Source organism: Miscanthus floridulus, chromosome 11 (assembly GCF_019320115.1).
Source record: "Miscanthus floridulus cultivar M001 chromosome 11, ASM1932011v1, whole genome shotgun sequence".
NCBI lineage: Eukaryota > Viridiplantae > Streptophyta > Magnoliopsida > Poales > Poaceae > Miscanthus > Miscanthus floridulus.
In genome coordinates, this window is record NC_089590.1 from 96,227,774 (window position 1) to 96,250,444 (window position 22,671).

A 22,671-nucleotide genomic window follows, 5' to 3' on the forward strand; every position below is an offset into this window, starting at 1 on the left:
TGGAGTTGTTGGCTGCTCGTCAGGAGACAGCTCGTGCCATGGAGATTATGGCACAGGCCGTCGCGGGTCTCGCCCGTGGAGGCCCCGGAGGCAACGGTGGGAATGGGGGTGGTGCTCGCCGTCCTGAGGGACAGTCCTCTTACTAGGACTTCCTCAAGACCCACCCGCCCACGTTCACACCGTCGGACGATCCGTTGGAGGCGGAGCACTGGCTTCGCACGCTGGAGCAGAAGTTTCGGCTGCTCGGAGTGGCCAACGAGCAGAAGATGCACTTTGCGTCCCAGCTGCTTTTGGGGTCCGCAGGTGCCTGGTGGGAGACTTTCCAGGCCGCGGAGCTACCGGATCACCCGGCGACATGGCAGGAGTTTTCCACCGCTTTTCGCGAGTTCTTCATACCTGCTGGTGTTATCCACCAGAAGGTGACCGAGGTCATGGAGCTACGTCAGGGGAGCAGGACAGTAATGGAGTATGTGACCCAGTTTAACCACTTGGCTCAGTATGCTGGTAGTCAGGTGGACACGGATGACAAGAAGAGGGATCGCTTCTTTCGCGGTCTCACTCCTGCTCTTCAGGAGAAACTGTACCTGGGGAACTATCAGACCTTTGGGGCTCTGATGAACGCCGCCATTGCTCTTGAGGGTTTCCAGCGGGCATCTCAGGCGGATTGGAAGCGGAAGCGGGTGGTAGCTAGATCCTCCAGCCATCCCCATACTCAGAAGGTGCAGATTGTTAGGCGGGGGCCCTATCAACCATCCGGCGGGCCTCCGTACCGGTCACCCCAGCAGACATCACAGACTTCTGCTACTCAGTACAAGGCACCTCAGCAGCAGGTGCAGCCCCAGCAGACTCAGGGACAGCTGGTTCCACCTCGTCAGGGATTCGGGAACAAGCCTGGTGCTTGTTTCAAGTGTGGCAAGGAGGGCCACTATGCCAGGGAGTGTCCTCAGCAGCAGACAGCTCAGCCGTCTCAGCCATCTGCAAATTCTAGGCTGATTAAGAGGACTTTCATCAAGAGGAAGGTGCCCAGCAGATCTGGTCAAGTGCACTTCATGGATGCTCAGCAGGTTGTGCATCAGGAAACAGTTATGGCTGGTATGTTTACCATCGAATCCCATCCAGCTTTGGTGTTGTTTGATTCTGGTGCATCGCATTCCTTTATGAGCATGGGGTTTGTAGAGCGGCACAACTTATCACTTGTGGCTATACCGTATGCCTATAAGATCCGTACTGCGGGTTCTCAGATGTTCATCAATACCCGCACGGATACAGTAAGTTTGGTATTAGCCACCCACACTTACCGTCTACAGTTCATGATAATGCCTGGGCAAGGCATTGATGTTATTCTTGGAATGAACTGGTTGCGGGCGTATGGGGTAGTATTGGATATGAAGAGAAGAAGTGTAGAGTTATGGCTTCCGTCTTCTGAGGATAGGATGTCTCTCATCATACCCTCAGAACCGATCTTACCTGTTGCTGCCCATGCTGAAGCCGTTCTTGATCTTACCTCCATTCCAGTAGTATGTGAGTTCCCAGATGTTTTCCCTGAAGATCTTCCTGGATTACCACCGGACCGTGAGGTAGAATTCTCCATTGAGCTTGAGCCTGGTACTGCTCCTATCTCTAGGCGTCCGTACCGCATGGCTCCGAGAGAACTGGCAGAAATGAAGAAACAACTGGAGGAGTTGATGGACAAGGGTTTCATCCGCCCAAGTTCTTCACCTTGGGGTTGCCCTGCAATTTTCGTGAAGAAGAAGGATGGTGCTCTGCGGATGTGTGTGGATTACCACCCTCTCAATGCGGTAACAGTTAAGAACAAGTATCCCTTGCCCTGCATAGATACTTTGTTTGATCAGTTAGCTGGTGCCATGGTGTTCTCGAAGATAGATCTCCGATCGGGCTACCATCAGATCAAGATCAGGCCACAGGATATACCAAGGACAGCTTTCTCTATTAGGTATGGGTTGTATGAGTACCTAGTGATGTCTTTCGGTCTCACCAATGCCCCGGCTTTCTTCATGTACCTGATGAACTCAGTTTTCATGCCGGAGCTGGATAAGTTTGTGGTAGTTTTCATTGATGACATCTTAATCTATTCCAAGAATGAGGAAGAGCATGCCCGTCACCTCCGGATAATACTGACTCGGCTAAGGGAGCATCAGCTGTATGCTAAGTTCAGCAAGTGTGAGTTTTGGTTAGATCGAGTGCAGTTTTTGGGACATGTGTTGACACCTGAAGGCGTTTCTGTAGATCCCAGCAAGGTGCAAGATGTATTAGATGGGAAGTCTCCTAGGTCTGTACACCAGATCCGTCAGTTCCTTGGGCTAGCTGGATACTATCGATGTTTCATCCCTGATTTCTCCAAGATAGCCCAGCCCATGACTAAGCTGCTCCAGAAAGAAGCTAAGTTTGTTTGGAGTCCAGCTTGTGAAGAAGCTTTTCAGTCCCTGAAGACTTTTCTGACCACTGCTCCTGTATTGGCTCAACCTGATATTGAGAGGCCCTTTGATGTTTACTGCGATGCCTCGAAGATGGGATTGGGGTGTGTGCTTATGCAAGAGGGGCGTGTGATAGCTTATGCTTCGCGCCAACTAAAGAAGCACGAGGTGAACTACCCTACCCATGATTTAGAGCTAGCTGCTGTAGTTCACTCTCTGAAGATTTGGAGGTATTATTTGTTGGACAACAAAGTGCATATCTTCACTGACCACAAGAGCCTTAAGTATATTTTTACTCAGTCTGAGTTAAACATGAGGCAAAGGAGATGGTTAGAGTTGATCAAGGATTATAATTTGGAAGTCCACTATCATCCAGGAAAAGCCAATGTGGTAGCTGATGCCTTAAGTCGTAAGTCACATCAGGTTGAGGATATACCCTTGTCACTTCACCACACAGAGGTGCTAGCTCAGATTGCTTTGACCTCAGAGCTGCTGGAGCAAATTATTCGGGAACAAAAGGAAGACCTCGAAGAGATTCCTCACGTCAAGAAGTTGCTAGCTGAAGGACGTGGACCTCATTTTAGCATTGATGAGCTAGGAGTCGTGAGATACAAGGATAGGCTGGTGGTTCCATCCAATGAAGAGCTGAAAAGAAAGATTTTAAAAGAAGCCCATCATTCCAAGCTGTCTATCCACCCTGGTAGCAACAAGATGTACCATGATCTACGCCAACTGTACTGGTGGTCTTACATGAAGCAAGATATCACCCAGTTCGTTGCAGAGTGTGACACTTGTGGTAGAGTCAAGGCAGATCATATGCGTACTCCTGGATATCTGCAGACCTTGCCCATTCCTGTTTGGAAATGGGAGGATATTTCTCTGGATTTCATTGTGGGATTACCCCGTACCTCCTTAGGCTTTGATTCTATTTGGGTCATTGTGGACCGTCTCACCAAGTCTGCCCACTTCCTTCCGGTGGACACTAGATACAATGCAAAGAAGTATGCGGAGTTATACTTTGATCGGATTGTGACCCTACATGGAGTTCCTCTCACCATCATCTCTGATAGAGGGTCAGTTTTTGTCTCTCGTTTCTGGGAGAAACTCCAGGAGTGTTTGGGTACTCGTCTTCTTAGAAGCTCGGCATACCACCCACAGACTGATGGTCAAACTGAAAGGGTGAACCAGGTGCTCGAGGATATGCTACGGGCTTGTACCATCTCTTTTCCTGAGAAGTGGGATCATTGTTTAAAGCTGGCAGAATTTTCTTATAATAACAGTTATCAGGAGAGTATCCGCATGGCACCATTTGAAGCTTTATATGGACAGAAGTGTAGGACGCCACTAAACTGGGTTGAAGTAGGAGACCGTGGGTACTTCAGGCCTGATTTCATAAAGGAGGCTCAAGAGAAAGTAAATATAATTCGTGAACACTTGAAGTCAGCTCAGAGTCGACAGAAGGCTTACGCAGACAAGCGAAGAAGACCTTTGGAATTTGCAGCTGGAGATTTTGTGTATCTCAAGGTATTTCCTATGAGAGGGGTACATCGGTTTGGTGTCCATGGCAAGTTAGCCCCTCGGTATGTGGGTCCATACAAGGTGTTGCAGCAGTGTGGTCCCGTTGTTTATCGTCTCCAACTCCCAGAAATTCTCTCGGCAGTTCACAATGTATTTCACGTCTCGCAACTGAAGAAATGCCTACGAGTTCCTGAAGAATCTGTGGAAATAGAAGGACTTCTGCTCCAACCTGATCTGTCTTATGTGGAGCATCCTATAAAAATCTTGGATGAGAAGGAGAGAGTGACCAGGAATAGGGTGATAAAGTTTTACAAGGTGCAATGGCAAAACCATTCAGAGGACGAAGCCACCTGGGAGCAAGAGAACTACTTAACAAAGCATTACCCCCATCTCCTCTCTAGGTCGGATAGTTAGTGTTGCGCCAAATGTACTCCCTATCTCTTTCTCACACTAGGCACATGAAATCTCGGGTCGAGATTTTATTTAAGGGGGGGTAGATTTGTAACACCCTCGGTGTTATATTGTATTGTTTTTGCTAAAACACTGCATTAGCCTCATGCTTGTTTGTACATGTGTGTGATTTGGAGTATAAGTCGACATACGGCATTTGAAACATTCATCCGAAATGGGAAATAAATGTTAAGTTTCATGTCGCTTTATATTGTTTAGTATTCTAAACGGATTTTTATTAAATAAAAATGATGAAGATCGTGTATGTGAACTCTAATAAAAATTGTAGTACGTACCCAGTAGTCGACAATGAAACAGGTAGCTCGGAATTGAATTCGACGCGAAACCGTACACGTCACCTATGTCGAACTATGTTGGACTGGCCGCGATCACCTCTGTTGCCTCGGTTGCCTGCTACCGCACGCTTGTGCACTACGCACGAGTCCTATCAGCTCTGCACTCGCGTGGGTCGACCGCGCGGACAGTCGCCTGGGCACGTCTCAATGTTTCCCGTCGTCATGTGCACACGTACCTTGCGTTAATGACCGTGGATGTGCCAACGCCTCTGTCTCCGTTGAAGCCATGGCCAACGGTACCTCTCGTTTTCAATTCGACGTGACCGTAGAGCGTTAATGAAATTCGTCGCATCCTTGGCTCCGCAAGACAGCCAGCAGCTTGATTGACACCACCTTGCCCATTGTAGCACCTCACTATGCTTCAATTTTGGAAGCACAGCTCCGCCTGCTCCATAAGAACGAGGTGAACTACGCCGTCGTCCATCCACTGAACCAGAGCATACCAGTTCAATTCACCGCACTGCTAGCTTCTCCTCTAGCTGCTCATCGCACTGCCCACTTCTTTCAAAGCTCCACCGCCGTTTTGCGTCTTCTTCGTGGCCGGCGGAAGATCGCCCGAACAGAGCTAGCTTACAGCAGCCGACGGTGCGTTACTGTTCATATTAGCTTGCTGACATCATCATGACGTCACCCCTACGTCACACGTGTTTGTGGCCGCTTTTCATGTAGGAAAATAAAGCGTAATACGTTGAAATACGCCACTGTGGGCCCGCTGGCTGGGCCGCGCTGCTGCTGCCGCTGCCGACTGCTAGCGCTGGGTGCCGCGCCCCCCCGCTGTGGGCCGGACATGCCGCGCGCGCTCGGCCTGCTGCTGCTGCGACTGCTCGCTGCCGCGCTGAGCCGCTGACGGCTTTGCTGGCCGCATCGCTCGCCCGCGCTCGCGCGCGCGCGCTCGCGTCCGCCGCTGCTGGGCCGCTGCGCTCTTGCGCCTGCGCTGGGCCGCGTGCGCTTGCTGGGCCATTGCGCTGCCGCGGCCCGCCGCGCTTGGCTCGCTCGCACGCTGTGCCGCTGGTCCGCGCCCGCTTGCTGGGCCGCCCTGCCGCGCTGGGCCACGCCCGCTGCTGCGCCGCTGCTGGGCCGAGTCGAGTTCGTTTGGGCCGCGAAACATGTTTCAGTCTTCCCTTTAATTTCCTGAGAATAGAACTGCTTTTAGTTATTTTAGTTATTGAATCCAACTTCGATAAATCATAGTTAGTAAATGGTGTAGATGTCCAAAAATAGTGAAACCAAGTTTGTTAGGTTCACAAAAATACCATCTACTTATTAGCACAGTTAGATTACAGTTAGCTATTATGATGATAGGTTCATAAATTTTAATTAGCAAGCTTAGCATTATATAGATTGATAATTGTAGGAATTATTGTGGCAAATCGGTAATAGTTTTATCTTTGAAAATTTTTCAGTAGGTTCACTAGGATATCGTGTACTTGCTGTAAATTTTATAGCCTTAGAACGAGTTGTTAGATAGAGTAGCTATTGCCTTTGCTTTATCGTATATAGCGTAAACTAGCGTTAGGGGTAAGGATAGCTGTAGTTGCTATAACAATAATGATACTTCGAAATGGTTATCGGTGACAATAGGTAGCCTAGTACCGTGGTCGATATCCATAGCTTAGTAGCTAAATCAATGTACTCTTATTTTAAGAGCTGCTGTTGTTATATTCCTAAGCATTGCATCATCATTTCATGCATGTAGATCACGAGCTGGTAGACTTCGTGCCCGTCGTCGAGCCGGAGTACGACGAGGTGATCGAGGAGTACGAGGAGGAGATCTTCGCACAGGAGGAAGCCCAGGAGCCTGTTGGTGCTGACTTTGCTGACCCGGCACCTGCTCAAGGCAAGCCCCGGTGCATAACCCCTATTTTTAAATGATCACTGAATATATTTATATGTTATGCATTTACGTTACAGACATTTTATGGAAACTACATGCATAGATATATCCACCATGAGTCCTACTAGTGCAGGTCGAGTAGCTGCTATGCTCAGGATGTCGATAGTGTGAGTAACCTGCTGTTACTCGCAAATAGGTGATTACACTATGATATCATGATGAAATAATGGAAAGGAAAAATGATGACCGGACAGGGATGTGGATTTGGTACTGGTGGGTGTGAGGGGTTGTGTCCTGCGGCCAACAGGGCATAGCCCGGTTACACTTTTTCCCTGTCTGTGTCGATTAAGGACCGGCCGTTGCATATGACTCTAGGCAGGTCACAGACTATTGTCCCGAGCACATACTTGGGTATGGGCGCAGAGAAGACTTGCTGCTCTCTTGTCGCGGATCCGGCTCTTTCCGGACCGACTGATGGGAAGAGGAGGTGGTGGAGGTCCTTGTGCCGCACTGAGTCCGGGATTCAGAGGCGGGGGCTTGGAGTCCAAGTTTGGACGGGGACCTGGACACCCGGGACAGGAGAGTGGTGGGTTAGTCCTGCTTGTGCCTGGGGTACAAGCGGGGCGTGTGTCTTCGGTGCACCCAGCTGGGCACATTGATTCGCGAATCGCCGGGTTATCCGGTACGGCTTGTCTGCGGTTTAGCACCGTAGTAAGAACTGGAAGTGGAAAAGGAGAAGGAACAGTAACGATTGCTCAACTCTTGCTTGAAAGTAGCACAGGTGCTTATATAGATTGACTAGATAAAAACTTAATACGGCTGATGATAATAATGTATCAATAAGGACCCACTATTAGTTCTGCTTTTGGCTAAAGAGAACCAGCAACCATAAAGCCTAGCATATTCCTTGGAGTCGGGAAAGTATTCCCACTGATCGGATAAGTCTTGCGAGTACATTGTGTACTCAGGGTTTATTTACCCCTGTTGCAGGTGACGCTTGAGGAGTGTCTTGTGTGGAGGATCCATCTGGTGGGCTCAGACGGACTCCTCGTTATCTTATCGCTAGATGTTATCTTTTAATATCCCGCTGTTTATCATTGCGCACTCTGTATTTGGTATTGTAATAATGTACTTTTAAGAAACTCTAATGTATGAGATGGACTTGTGTTGTAACTCGTTTTCATTATTGGATCCTTGGGATAAATGTGGATCTTTCGGGTTCTCCCTTAGGGTGTGCCCGACGGACACCGCTCGCTGTAGTTACTTTCGGGGTGCTTAGTGTCTGATGGAAGACGAGCGCCTTCGTAAGTACGCTATTTCGGGTGGTTCTGCCACAGTCGTGCCCCCCAAGCACAGTGATTTTTCAATCGCATAGCTGAAAAATTATTATTTCACACTATTTTGATGATAAATTGTTCCTTTTCGTACTAAATATATATGTAAAAATGCTGAAAACTATTGAGACATGCATTTATTGTACATATTTATTATGTTTTACGAGGTGTCATCGTATTGTCCAGGCCCCCTTATTTGAAGGTTCTGGTTCCGCCACTTGGATTGTTGCCTGGCCAGACAATGTTGCCTGAGCAAACAACCAAACATCCCCTTAGTGCTAAGGCACTAATACAACATGCATAGTAGGTTAGTCTTAAAAGATACTCTAATTTTTGTTTGCTAAAGATTAAAAGATACTCTAATTAATCTAATGAGATTGTATATCTGTTAATTTTCTTTGTACATAATATAGTAGAACATCATAGTCAAAGATAGGTTTGAAGAACATGTCTATTGCCAAAAAAAAGTCCAGAGAATTATGAAACTAAAGGGAGTAAGTGACTCTATCTTTAACCTCTATTCTAAATCTTCTTATTTCATCCGTGCAACAATCAAGATAGATATGTCTTTCTTCATTGCCAATCTTATTGTCTAGAGGGCCGACCATAATGGAGGAGAGTAGGACGGTCGCTCTAGGCCCCCAAAACTAGGGTTTCCTCTCCAGTTATGTAATACTCCTATATACTAGCACTAGTATGACCTGAAAGCCTAGCTGCACCAGCACCACTGCCACATGGGCCATCTACCAGTGAGACGCAGCGATGTAATTGACACTGCGTGAACCAAGCCTCGAGTCATGACCCCTAGCCTCGCTCCTAGACTACAATTCTCCATTTTCTCTATGGACTCACCGATTCATCAGCCCTGCGTCTAGACAAGAGAGAGTAGAGCACTAGTCGATAGAAGACTTTTGTGAATTTCTGACTTCTAAATTGACATTCCATCCATTTGGACATAAGCTACACAACTATACACCATTTGATCTAAAATGTGACTTTTGTGAATTGTCTAACAAATCATTATCCATTGACTTCAAACTAATCCTCGATCTAGTACTCTATACTCAGTCTCACTAGTCATTACATGTTGTGACCGTGAGGCAACAAACCAGGCCACAAGTATGGACTATACCAAATGTTTGAAACATTATATCTTATAAAATGCAAAAATAAATAGGGGCCTCCCTACCGACTTCGGTCAAAAAAGGAGAAAGAGGAGATTCCAGTTACCCATGAACACGAGATCTGCCTTGTCCTGATTGCCGACGTCCCTGCGTCAGTAGGGAGCCTACAAATCAGAGTTGCTCCGATGCACCCCACCGTTGGAGCCCCGAATCTCGCCCGCTCGTTGATCCTGGCGGCCCGCTTGCCCTCTCTACCGTAGAGGGGCTAGCCCTGGCTGGTCTACCAGTGCCACCAAGGAAGGGCTCGTCCTTGGCCCTCCCGCACTGCCGAAGGGGCTCACCACTAGCTCTACCCGCTTTGACAGAGAAGTAGGGGAGTAGGAGTTGTGGGGGAGTGCGTGAGAGATAAAAAAAAAGACGACAGAGAGAGGGAGAAAGAGTGTGTGTGTGTTGCGTCCGACAGGGGTTCGACATGCATTTTTATATCCCTTGTTTTCCTCTTGTCATTTCTATCCATCCATGTCAGATCAACGACCACGGTTTGGTCGCGCTTTAGGGTTCTTTGTTGGGTTGTGCGATGCGTGTAAGTGATCTGAATCCAGTGGCCGTGCTGTTATGGGCCCCAAGACTTTTTCATTTTTGTATTTTTGCCAATGACATTTTTATTGGCGATTTTATTAAAACCGTTTGTGATTTCACTATCGTTTCGTAATACGAACTTGCGATGAAAATGTTGTCGGCAAAAAAAAACATTTCTGTAGCAAATTGTTTGTCGCTTTATTTGTCCCAAGTCATCAAACTTCTGAAATCTTGACCAAATTCATGAAAAAAATCATTGATGGTTCGCGACGTCAAATTATTTTCATTAAATATCCACCATAAACTATTTGTTGATATTATTGCACCTATTTGGTATTGCTTTTTCTATAAGTTTGATCAAAGCTATATTTTTAAATTGCCAAGAAGTTTGTATATGAAGCTTTCTGAGTGTGGTGGTGGGTTGTGTGGGTACTGTGAAGTATGAACATAAGAAAATCAAAGGAAGCAACTTGATGCAATTGGGGCCTAAATTCGTGCTAGTGGCAGTCGACATGACCACCATACCAACTCGGATTTTATTGGCTCAGCCGCGTTGAAGTCAGCTTTGAGTTTGTGTGGATGCGCAGGAACCCTTTGGATATATAATACAATACAAATATCCATAAACTAGGGAAAATCAAAGTCTACTATCTCTTTTGTGCCAAACGAGCACCAGCCAGCATTTCAAACGAACATGATGGACAGTATGATTTTGAGTGCGATTCTAAGCTGTCTTATTAACTAGTGTATGGTGCGTAAGGCCTCTTATTAAGCTATGATTACCACCACTAAACTATGCCCGATCCCTATGCCTAGCATGCATGCACATGCGAGTGCATGTGCACCTCTGAGTGTGAAGTTTTATTGCTTTTTTTTTCCAGGCGTACTTACTGAACTAGCTAGAGAACGATGTATATACCTATACAGAAATAAAATAAGTCATCATGTGGATCAGTTACAATACTACTACTTACTAATCCGGATTAACTGTTGAAGTTGGTTGATTAATTAATTCACTTGTGTTAGGTACTGGTCCACCCATTGTCAAACCAAAACAAGATTCAGTTCATACATCCTATTCTTGTTTCCATCCAATAATATACTCTAAAAATATAAAAAATATATAGATCGTTTTGACTTTTCTGAATACACAACTTTTATATATATATAGTAAAAGCTATGTACCTATAACGAAAGGTGATATACACATATTAGGTCAACTTGACCAACCACCTGTATTTAAAATCAGACGGAGTAGCTGTGTACGTACAGACGAAGACGACGGGAGTGCTGGCTGCAAGTCTAAGTCTGAACACAGCTGAAGGAACAGGGTGTGCATGCGTGCATGGAGACGTTACGATCTCAAGGTCAAGAGTCAACACATGCATGCAGATCGACGCACGTGGACGGTTGGCTAGCTCTCACCAAGCCACACCAGCGGTGTTCTTCCGGCCGGATTTGGAATCTGACGACCAGCCCATGCATTCGGACAAACGGTGTGGCCGGGTCACTGTCGCCACCACCAAACCAAAGCTGCAAAATTCAAGGGAAATTGGCAAAAACTAAAAGGTATTAGTGCCTGTGTGATCCGATTTGCATCCACCAGCTTAATTATAGTAATATTGATCATGATCCAGAGCTAAGTGCCTATTGCACGTACAGAACAGAGTGCAAATCAAAATCATCTTTGACCGTCTTTGTTCGGTTGTTTTTGGTTTTTTTCTTCTTCTATCTACAAACATAGGGTTTGTGTGGTGGTGGCGAAAATACTTTGGTGTAGTGCTTTCGGTAAAAAGGAGAAGATACTTTGGTGTGTTATTAATGGTGTTTTTTCCCGACAAAGGTTTAGTTTTCGTTGCAAACTTTTTATGTCTTAGTATTTGTTATTTTGCCTCTGTGAGTATTTTTCTAATCAAAGTGTCTTCGTTATCTATATCTATATTTATTTGTCTATTAATTTATATCCATATCTATGTCTATGTCTATACATAATATTAAAAAGCATAGTGATTCTTTTGTCAGTCTTTTTTATTTCTTGCAACACCCTTGTGTTCCTCCTTATTTCGTATGTGACTCGGACTCATGTTCTATGCTCATATAAGTTGGAACCACACAAGCTTGTGAGTCCAATAATGGAATGAATGAAGTGATTCCAATACATATTGTAATGGAGATGACATGGCCACTACATAAATCTTTGAGATGTAAGTTGTTCATGTGACTTCATGATAAAGCATAGATATGTTCTGTTGCAACACAAATGCATATTTGCTAGTCACAGAAAAAGGGAAAAAGAGAAATACACACGCTGCATAGCCCCATTATTTGGGTGCAGAATATAATATACGACTTGTCGGTTCGTATCGAATTTTATAAAAAGAGAAAGAAACGAAAGAGATGGATACCAAGCGATAGAGATCATAGCTCATAGGTCGATGAGGAAACTCATTGCCATTTGCCTAGCTACTACACTTCTGTAGTTAAGCGTGCATTCGGGTTAGCTAGCTAGGCAGTTAGCGGTCAGGCTTTCACCTTTCTGCAAAGTCGGCGTGCTTTGGCGAGCGCTAATCCACTTGAGCACGAGAAACCGCTGGGCCAACGTGACTAACCCTAGCTACTTGTAGTGCTCCACGGATTTGACCTGCGCTGTTCGGCCATAAGCCCATAGTAACACCCTATTATATATATAACAAATAAAGGAAACATCAAGATGCCTTTTTCCCTTATTTCCCTTTTTGTTCTCGATTTGGCCTCCTCGTTACTTTTCAAAGTGTACGATGTTTTAGTTTTATTCAAAATCATTTAAAAAAACTTTGGATAGATTTATAAAAATATCAATATGTAAGGGACGGTTTGGATCTCATGGTTTAAAATATAGTGGTGCCACTAAACTTTCGCCTGTTTCAACTCTTGAGGCTCTAAACAAGTGTGTAATAAAGTTATGCCTAGAGTTTAATTAGCTAATCTCACAAAAAATAGCATTAGTTCATTAATTAGACCGTAAAAGTGAGCTGGTAGAATGGTCTAAAGTTTAGACCTTAACTTTAACCAACTAAACTTTACACCATGAGATTCAAACAGGGCCTAAATACATTATCGAGATACACACATTCCACGGTGTAGATTTGAGTAAGCTAATTCTATGCTGTAGATGGTATTTTTTTTCTGTGAAATGGTTAAAGTCAGAAAACTTTAGGTTATGGCAAAACGAAAACATATCTTGGCATCATCCAATTGGGTTTGTGGATATGTTTGTACTACTTCTGTTGAAGCATAACTGGTGCCATATATTCCAACCGCACAGCCACAGCATGCAGCCATGCCTGCAAGCTGCAACTTGACAACTTGGGCTCAAGTGGTTTTGCTTTGTTCATTGCTCTACTTCCTACAAAGAATGTTTTGAGCTAGTAGCGCGTGCTTGCCCTGCACACCTACAGTGGATTAACATGCCCAAATTAAAGCATTGGTCCCGTTCGCTTCTCTTATAATCCGTCTTTTTCAACTTGTTTTTTCAGCTAGAATAGTGTTTTCCTCTCACAACAAATCAGCCGGAACAGTGTTTTAGCTTGTTTTTTCAGTGAAACGAACGGAGCCAATACCATGCAGCGCCATTAGCGCAGTCTAGTACTATACGAATAAAATTTGATCTGTTGCAACTCATGCACCTTCTTCTAGCTAACACCAGCTACTACAAACATGCTGTAGCAGTGACCGATGAATTTCCAGATGACCAGATCGATGACGCTATATTCGTTATTCGATGTTTTGACTAGACACTAGCTAGACTGCCCACGGTGCAGTCTGGTATGATCGTTCTGGAAGGTGCAAAGCGCGCTGCCTTGACTACTACAGCCTGTCTCAGAACAGTGCATTTTTTAATTATTTATTAGAAATCGAACCATTTTAAATTTACTAACTAAGTTCATAAAAAACACTCATTATTAGAATACCAAATTCTCTTCATTCCAAATTATAACATATTTTAATTTTTCTAGATACATAGATTTTACTAACTCAGATATACATCGTTAAAGTAATGTATCTAAAAAGCCAAAACATCGTATAATTAGATCAGAGGGAGTACTAGATTAATCGTAGAATATATCTTATAATATACTAATTTGAGAACATAAATATTTATATTATTTTTTTATAAACTTATTAGTCAAATTTAAGAAAATTTGACTTAGTTTAAATCTAGAATCGCGAGGAGACTTTATTTTCGAATGAATACTGAGGATATGGCTTTAACTTTTGATGCTGTGGACAAAGCATCTAGTAGATCCGGTTCCTGCACATTTCTCCAGTGTCTTCTTTACCGAATACGACGTTTTCTCATGATACGATCAGATTCTGCATATATGCGCGTCACGTCCGATGTCCCTCGCAAGTCACAGGGGACTAGGGGAGGAACAAACAAGAAGAAAGAATAACCTGCATGCGACGAGATGCAGATGCTCGAGAGCACAGAAACCGACGCAAAATGGCGGTGGAACAGTGGAAAGAGTGGTTCTTCGCGCGCCTTCCACGTCCCTTTTGTTGACGTCGAACAAACTAACCCCACAGAACTTGTTCGCTTATTATTATTGGTTTTTTTTTTGTATGACTTATTGCTGCTGCGACTGATTTGTAGGGCTAATTTGCTGCGAGAGAAAAATATTGTTCCATGAGTAAAAAAGTAGAACTGATTCTGGCTTATAAGTTCTTATAAATTCAAAAGAACAGAGCCATTTTTTTTCTGGGGTAAGGAATGAAGAAACTTTTTTGGCAGCGCAATTTCAACGGTGAGGAGGTGGCGGGACACGACACGGCGCCGGCCACTAGCATGCGTGGTTGGTGAGTGCGAGCTGGCCGGGGAGGTTAACGGAAGCAGAGAAGCAGGGGCCTCACTCATATCACTTCGTTGTGGGGGATGATGGAGGCTAATGGCGCATGCTTGGCTACAGTTAATCTTGGTAAAATAATGGAATGGAAAGGGCCTAGTGTTCCCTCATGGCTTTGAGCCTTTGACAGCATCGGTGAGCTATGCTGGAGGGACATCTCAATTCTCAAGTGCCTTTGTGGTGTAGACGTGTAGTCAGTTAGAGTTAATCATAGTCCCAGGTGGCCAGCAGCATGAGAGGATAAGGGCTCCCCCATCCCATCCAGGCATCCATACCCTTTGTAGCCTAGGTCTTTTGCCTTTTTGTTTCCAAGCCAGAAACCACTTGAGTTTGGACAAAACACATTCATTAGCAGGGTGGTATCGAACTGAGATAACAATCAGCATGTTCGCTTGTTGGTTTCAGCCAGGGCTTATCAGCCAGCCAACAGTGTTTTCCTCTCCTAACAAATCAGCACCAGCCGGGCTTATCAGCCCAGAAACCAACCAGCGAATAGGTCGAATAAGTGAAGAAATATAGAGAATAGCGAATCAACAATCAAATCACAGCCCAGCCCCATCTGGCCCAAAGTGGCATAACCCAGAGGCACATAACAGCTCGCCAAGACGCTGCCCACGGCGAATGGGCCTGTGCTCCAGCGGTGAGGAGTTTACTGGGCGAAAAGTTGGGTAGGTACGGACCAATTGTCCGGAAGATAAATGCTAGAAGAAAGATTTCACTAGAGCGGATTTCGTCTTTGAAGGACGAAAGTCAAATGTCGATGCCCATATATTAAGTAGAAGCTCTGTAAATCGATAGGTAGACATGTTTGGTTTTTTTTGAGCCGCCGAATGGAGTTTGTAATTCTTATCCTACTGCATAAATAAAGTCAGTGCTAAAAAAACAGGGATCAAACCATAGTGTTTGCACCTTTTTTTGGATTTTTTCCAGAAATTTCAGGACACACGCACGCGTTTGCGTTCGGCGGTACTACACGTTTCCCCCGTCCTGGAGGCTAGAGAGCTTCCCATTCTCTTCTTTACATGTGTACGGACGCGCACGCGTGCGTATACGTGTGGTGTTGAGTGTGTAGGTTGGCACAGGCAAGTCATCTATATACAGGAAATAAATTATCGCTAGCAGTTTACTAGCCAAAAAAAAGATTTATGTTAAGAAGAGTCGACAGGGTATTCTCCTCTACGGAGATAAACTATACTACATTCCACCATGTTACACCAGACCCCAGCATGGGAGCATGTACATATACACAGCTAAGGATGCTCGCCCTTCTCTCGCGGAGTTGATAGGGCGATGAGAGTTTCGACATGGCTGCAACCATGAAGGCCTGGCCCAGGCAGCTTATTCTGTGCAACAACCTGGTCTTTCCTCTCCCTGGTTACTGCAGCGTCCAAGCAAAGCAAGAGTCAAGAGCAAGAGAAGTGAGATTGACTAAACCCTAAGTACTTGATGTGCAGCACTACAGCAGATTCCAGAGTGGGAGGCTGAGAGCACCGTAGTGTGGGAGCATTATGAACCTTGGTGACCGCATCCATGTCTTGAGGTGGGCGATGGCTTGTTGGCGTTGAATCAGCTGCAGGAGATCCTTGTTGCTTTGGCTCTGCTCTAGACGCTGGAGGATCACGCCCTTGTGGTGTGATGCTCAGTGATACAGAATCACAGACCCCTGTGCTCACGGATGGTGATTTCCCACGTCCTGCAAAGGAATGGCAAGCCTTGGTGATCAACATTTGCCAGGCAACAACCAGCCTTGCGCTACCACACATGATGCGTAGGCTTGAGCCAAGTCCATGGTACAAAAATGCTTGCCTGGTGGGTAGACTAGAGGCCTGGCAACCGATGATGATGCATTAGGTCCTTTCACTGGATGAAGAACAGTGCCCTGTGATGCAATACCCAGCGAAAGAAACACCTGGCCTTCAGGTGTCACCCTTGGTGCAGAATTGAGACGGTTGACGCCTGCACCTTTTGAATTTCTAAGTAACAAGATTGGCACAACAGACTCACGGCCCTTAGGACTAGGAGTTGAACCTGGAACCAAAATCTCATGGGTCTTTGAAGCATTAGTTGGAGCTAGAGAAGCACAACTAGGAGGCCCTGTGGTTGTTGGAGCAAAATTGCAAACTTCCACACCAGGAGATGCAGATATCCTAGGAGAAATCCTCAAAGGGTCATCACAAATTATAGGTGGCATTCTTGTTACAGTAGGATATTGGTATCTCGCAGGTTGAGCTGCAGAGTTTCCCAGTGACATGATCTGCATAGGAGAATCTCTACCTTCACCCTCCATGCCTTGAGAAGCCAGGCATTTGGCACCAGCAGAACTAGATGTTTCTGGTACACCAGTTGGTGCTGGATAGTCAGAGCCTTTGGGAACCATGTCAGTAAGAAGAGCACCGCATACTTCGGTGCTAAGAGGACCTGCTGAGTGTTCAGCGGTTGCATTTTGTGCACATGAATCACCATGGTTACAACTCCTGCCTGTTGTATCCAAGGATACCTGCTCTGCTTCAGTCCTTACAGGATGACTAGAAATAGCTTTAACAGAAGATTTGTACCATAATGATGGCTGTGATATAAGACCATAAAAAGGTTATGCTAAGAACATAAACATGCCAGCAATGAAAGGTAGCACATTAGCACACATCCAGGCTTAGAAAATTTAATCAGATGCTTGAGAATTAGCAAAGAAATATGCAGCTGCTTGATAATTTGGATTTTCTACTAATAATAACAAACAGAAAAACAACAGAAAAGTCAAAAGTAGGTACTAGACAGTACGCACATAACAGCCTCAGTTCGATTTAAGTCATAATTCTAAGGCGATGCCAGCTAAATTTGCCAAATAACATATCTGCATCCATGCAATTCAAGAACTAATAGAATTTCATTGAAAGAACTGTGCCTTTTCTTCTGGAAAGATAAAAGATGTTTGTCTTTAAAAGCTGGAAAAGACCGCTTTTTATTATGTCAAATCATTGCAAACCAGAATTTAATCAATTTTTTATACTGCACGTGCAATCAGCATGAATCCAAGCTGTGAGAGCCTAAGAGGTGAATATAGCAACAACTACGACACTACTTAAGGTGAATCTGCAAGCATCATATGTCAATGCATCATTCCTATATAAGCTTGCAATTTACTAGCATGAGCCTGTAAGATTCAAATGTCACTGAAACAAGGAACATGCATGCTGCAAGAGACTCACACAGTAATGAAGTTTCTTCAGGGCTTCCATAAGTATTTTCTCTCCAACTATCATCATCTTCTTCACCATTTCTTCACGAGTTATTTTTCCTTCCTGTCAAATGGAAAAATAAATATTTCATTGCCAAAATAACAATCATAATTAACACTAACAGACATAATATAACTTGTTGAATAGATAGTACCTTCAGCTCTTCATCATGATGGAAGAGCAGTTCCCTTGCTATGAAGGATATTTTATCTTGAATTAATCTGAACAGGACTTTGAATGATATCCATGGGGTACTTGGTCCTTCACTTGCTTCACACATTACCTGTGTACATACCAGTCAGTTCACTCAGTTGGATAAATGGAATACTATAAACCAAATCTAAAACTATTTGACACTGAAAGCAGAGAATGGGAAGGGAATCATTGGGCAGCAAAGCTGAAACTAATACAAGACAAAGCTTCTGTTCTCCTATTACAAGACATGCATCTAGCAGGAAAATCAGCATGTCAATGATGAACAACAAGTTAACAAGATTCAGGTGGCCTCACAGGTTGAAGAGCAGAAATATCCACTGCAACTTCCTTTGATGGTGGGCGAAACCATAAGCCTTTCAAGCCAAGCAAGTAATCTGAAAATAAGTGAAACCGGAAAGAAAATTCACTTCACCTATCTCTGTATGACATGATAGGTGTCTTAATAGTCAATAATAATCTTACTTCGATCTTCTGGGGCAAGCTTGAAACTAACAAGATATTCTAACTGCATGTGAGTGCTTAGATGTGATGGCCACATCACATAACACTTTGGGTTTAAGCAATTGTCAACACCAGAATCATATATTTCACTGGTTGGAAAAAACTCATGTGATCTAGGCTCCACAGCTTCCAGGTTACCCAATATCACTCGGCACAGTAACATATACTGCGCTCCTTTTTCGTCAACATCACAAAGACCGACACTGGTAAAAAAGTGATGTTAATATAATAAACATGTTTGTAAAACAGAATAGTCACAACAACTGAATTAAGAAAGGGCACCTGGTAAATGTTCGGTCTACTGGTGAAACATAAACACCAGCACTCAAATCTGACTTCTCAACATGTTCTCCAGTGGGATCCAAACCGTTAATTAGAATCCTGACAATGTCATTCTTCCTGGATCCTAGCCATCCATATCTAACATTTGCATCACCACGTTTTTCTTTGGTGGACCTAATCTGTCTTTCAAAAGCTTTAAGTCTACACTGTGCAGTTATATCATTCGGAGAGTAACAGTAGACACGGAGTATATTGTTTGGTGTTGCAAATGGACCCATTCCAGAGAGGAAAAGGTCCTAGACAAATAGAAAGTCTCTGCTGCCTCTTTCCCTGGCTATGATCTTCTTGCGTAATATGTCTGCGTTGGAAAGTTTATGAGGAACTGAAGAGCTAGAATCAAGGACAACTTGCTTCACCACTTCAGGTGGAACATTTGTATCCTTATCTAACATTATTCCCTGTACAGTGCGCTGAACATTAGCAGATTCCCCTTTGGCCATATCATCAATTTCCTCATCAAGGAACAGAGGAGAAAAACACTTTTCAGTATCATCAACCCATGCAACAGATCGTTGCTTTCTAGATTTTAGGTTGACCATGGTCATTGACAAGAAATCAATGAGAAGAGGCTCATCATCCATCACAGAAACAACACTTGATTTGTTGCCACTGAATTCTTCAATGAGGGACTTCATTATTTTCTCAGGAAAATTGTGCCAAGAACCTTGTCTGTAATACATGATACGGCTAGGGACTCCGCTCTTCAGGAAATTGTCACAATCATCGGCAAGGTTAGGTCTTGTGCAGCCACAGTTGCAGTGCTTAGCAGATGAATCAGATGAGGGCCCATTCTTAGCTTTGATTCGACGAGATTTGCACTCTTCCGATAGGTAATCTTCGACAAGTTTGCACTTCAAGCACAGGGAGTTGGGTTCTTGCGATGATGTCATTGGAGGCTTGATTCCCACAAGAACAAATGGAGAAAGAAAAGAAAACAAACCCTAATATGATACAGGATTTACAGATCTCCCTTCAGTTTAAACTCTTAGTGGTAGAGAATAACCCTGTAAAAGGTACTGAATGAATGTCTCATAGAGAAAACACAGTTCAAGAATTAAAAAATGAAAAGAGAAACTCAGACCAGGAGAAGACGCCCCCAGGCTGTCTCAACAGAGGGGAGTACCAACAAAACCTGCGAGCACCCAGGTTCAAGCCTAGGTTGGCAGCCTCTCAATTCAATTTAAGAATTAATAAAGGGACTTTCTCTAATGTAACATACTTTAGTTTGCAGCAGTCAAAGCTCAAAAATAGAGATGTAAAGGACCGACATAAAGTATGCTGCCTACCCCCCCCCCCACACACACATAAATAAAAATTCTGGTTAATTATTTCTCCTAATAATGACTCATCTTTTAGCATATGGCAGCACAAGAGTACAACAAAAGATCGCCAAATGCTTTTTAGTGCAAATGTAGATAAAATTACCTTGATTCCATCCATTTATGCTATATTAAGCCATGGCAGTCAAAAACTTTCTAAAAAAAATCTTATACATGGCATGCCAATGTAAGTGATTTCTTGCACAAGAGTCTCATGAAGAATGACTAACAAATCGAGAAATCAATTTCTTATGTATAAGTATCCACATCCCATATTCCTGGTTTATTTCTTCTGCTATACTGAACTGTAGTTAAAGTTTTTTATTTACAAAATGGCATAAACCACATAACTACTTACGGACCAAGAAATCATTTTCTGTTAAACATAGACAAATGACCAAACACCAATCATCCTCTAAAAAAAGACAGAACTGGTCTGCACTGAAGGCGTTACAGCCTGTATTGTCAACTTATCACGAGGAACACGCGACTTAAATGGGAAGAACATAAACGACATAGTACATGTCATTCCGGATTAGAAGAAAACAAATCTGACAGTACGTTACCACATTCATTGCAAGATACAATGCATACCCTAAAAAAATACCATTCTATACAAACAAGCTGCATGCAAATTTGAAGGAAAGTACACCTCCACTAATGATGTATAATTGGATCGACAATCAAGCACGTTTCTTGGAAACCAAGAAATCCTCCTCTGTGACTACTAGTACAGGGTATTCTTGACTCAGCCTCTCTGGTGCAACAAGGCAACAAGCTATATAGAAATTAAAGTTCGTTATAGGGCCGCTATAGAGGTTCATGTTTTAAATCTGCACGACATATCAATTTAAGTAACAAGCCATGCAATAACTTCTTATTCAACAACTTGCGGCCCAAGAAATTCTATTTCCGGAAGGCTTACAGTACCGACCATCCAACTGACCCGACTTAGTTCACTCTGACGGTACTGCAACATGTGCTATCCACTCAACAAGTAGAACCGCTGACCAAAATCAAAATTTGCAACAGTAATAATCCGCAGGCGCAGGGCTGAGAGCAGTGCTGCCGAGCAAGCTTACAAAGAAATGAATATAGCATCATTCTTTCAAAAATTAAGCTGACACTGAGCACAGCATATGCAGCATTGAAACACCGAGAAATACTTGTGTACACTCATCTTTGTACAAACAACTCACATGAAATTCTCAAGCAAAAGCCACCTTAAACAGCATAATCTAGTGAACAGAGATGGTCAAATATCCGATCCCAGCGAAGTAAGCTTATTCCCACAAATCGGCAAACCATATTTGAGTGTTAACAGTTAACACTCCACAGTGGACATAACATGCCAATCCAATCAGAAAAACAGCACCAAAAGCACAAAGCTCAACACAAAACAGGAATGCACAAACATAAATCCCTCCATCGACAAGTCTGAATATGGAAAGAAAAAAAAAACTCTGTTCAGACCCAAAATCGAGAATTGTACAACATCCAGGACCGCTAATGGAAAGAGAACCTTGCAGAGCAAGATATATCCTTCTAAGAACCCGACTTGGATCGACTTCGATCGGAAAGTCTACACCGATTGCATACACAACGCCACCAAGCAAAATACATTTCAAAAGTGAAAGAAGACAGCCGCAACACGAGTGGGAGAAGCATGGATCACTTAAGAGAGAGAGAGGTGCCTACAAGAGGGGAATTGGGTGTCTCTAGCTAGATCCCCATTGCGAGCGGCGGTGCGAGGCAGAAGCGGGAGGAGGTCACGAGGGTTGCACCGAAGGAAAACCAAACCAAACGAGCGGTAGCTCCCTCTCTCACGCCCCATTGCTTCTATGGCCGCGGGGGCCTGAGCGGCGAGACCACGATGAGGCGAGCGTGAGGATATGCGGCGGTGGGGTGGGGAGGAGGTGACGGGAGCGGCGGTGGGGGTGCGGTCTAGGTTTTGGATAGGGACTGCTGCTGCTAGAGCCTAGAGGAAGGGAGGGGAAAAAACTCGCTGCGTGGGCAAGGCCACCTTCCGTTTCTTGCGGCGGAAGTGGGCGGGACTCGCCGACGAGGGGGAGGCGGGCGGGTGCCCCGTGCTCCCCGCCCGCCTGCCTGCCATTGCGCGTGACTGCGCCTCGCGCCGCTAGGGTTGATGGGCTTCTGATTGAGCTGTGGGCTGGGCCTGCCTGGCACGCGTCTGAGGCCGTTGGTCGGTTGTTGGGCCAGGGTAGAGAGACGAAAGAGGCCCCCTTAGTCATGGGCACTGGAGCAAGAGGCCCATATGCGGCGACTTACCGTCCGATCAGGCCCATACCATACGATACCTTTCTTCTCCCACGACGGAGCCTGCTGCCGGTGCAGGCTGCTGCAGCTCTGCACGCCGTGGTGGCGTAAATCGGGGGAGGGGAGCAGGCGGCGACCGTTGCTTGCTTGCAGCGAGCGCAATGAACTCGGCCGATCTGGACGTGAGGCGGGCGCAACGGGCATTCAAGAGTTGCGAGGACACTCAATTATTCGGCGCTCAGCTTTTACAGGTAGGGCGCTGGGCAC

The 22,671-nt window shown here is 44.7% G+C and overlaps 1 pseudogene; it reads right to left on the reverse strand.

The window, feature by feature from the left end:
* Positions 1–15,763: 15,763 nt before the first annotated feature.
* Positions 15,764–19,698, reverse strand: LOC136492501 (inactive poly [ADP-ribose] polymerase RCD1-like; annotated as a pseudogene).
* Between the last annotated feature and the right edge of the window lie 2,973 nt (positions 19,699–22,671).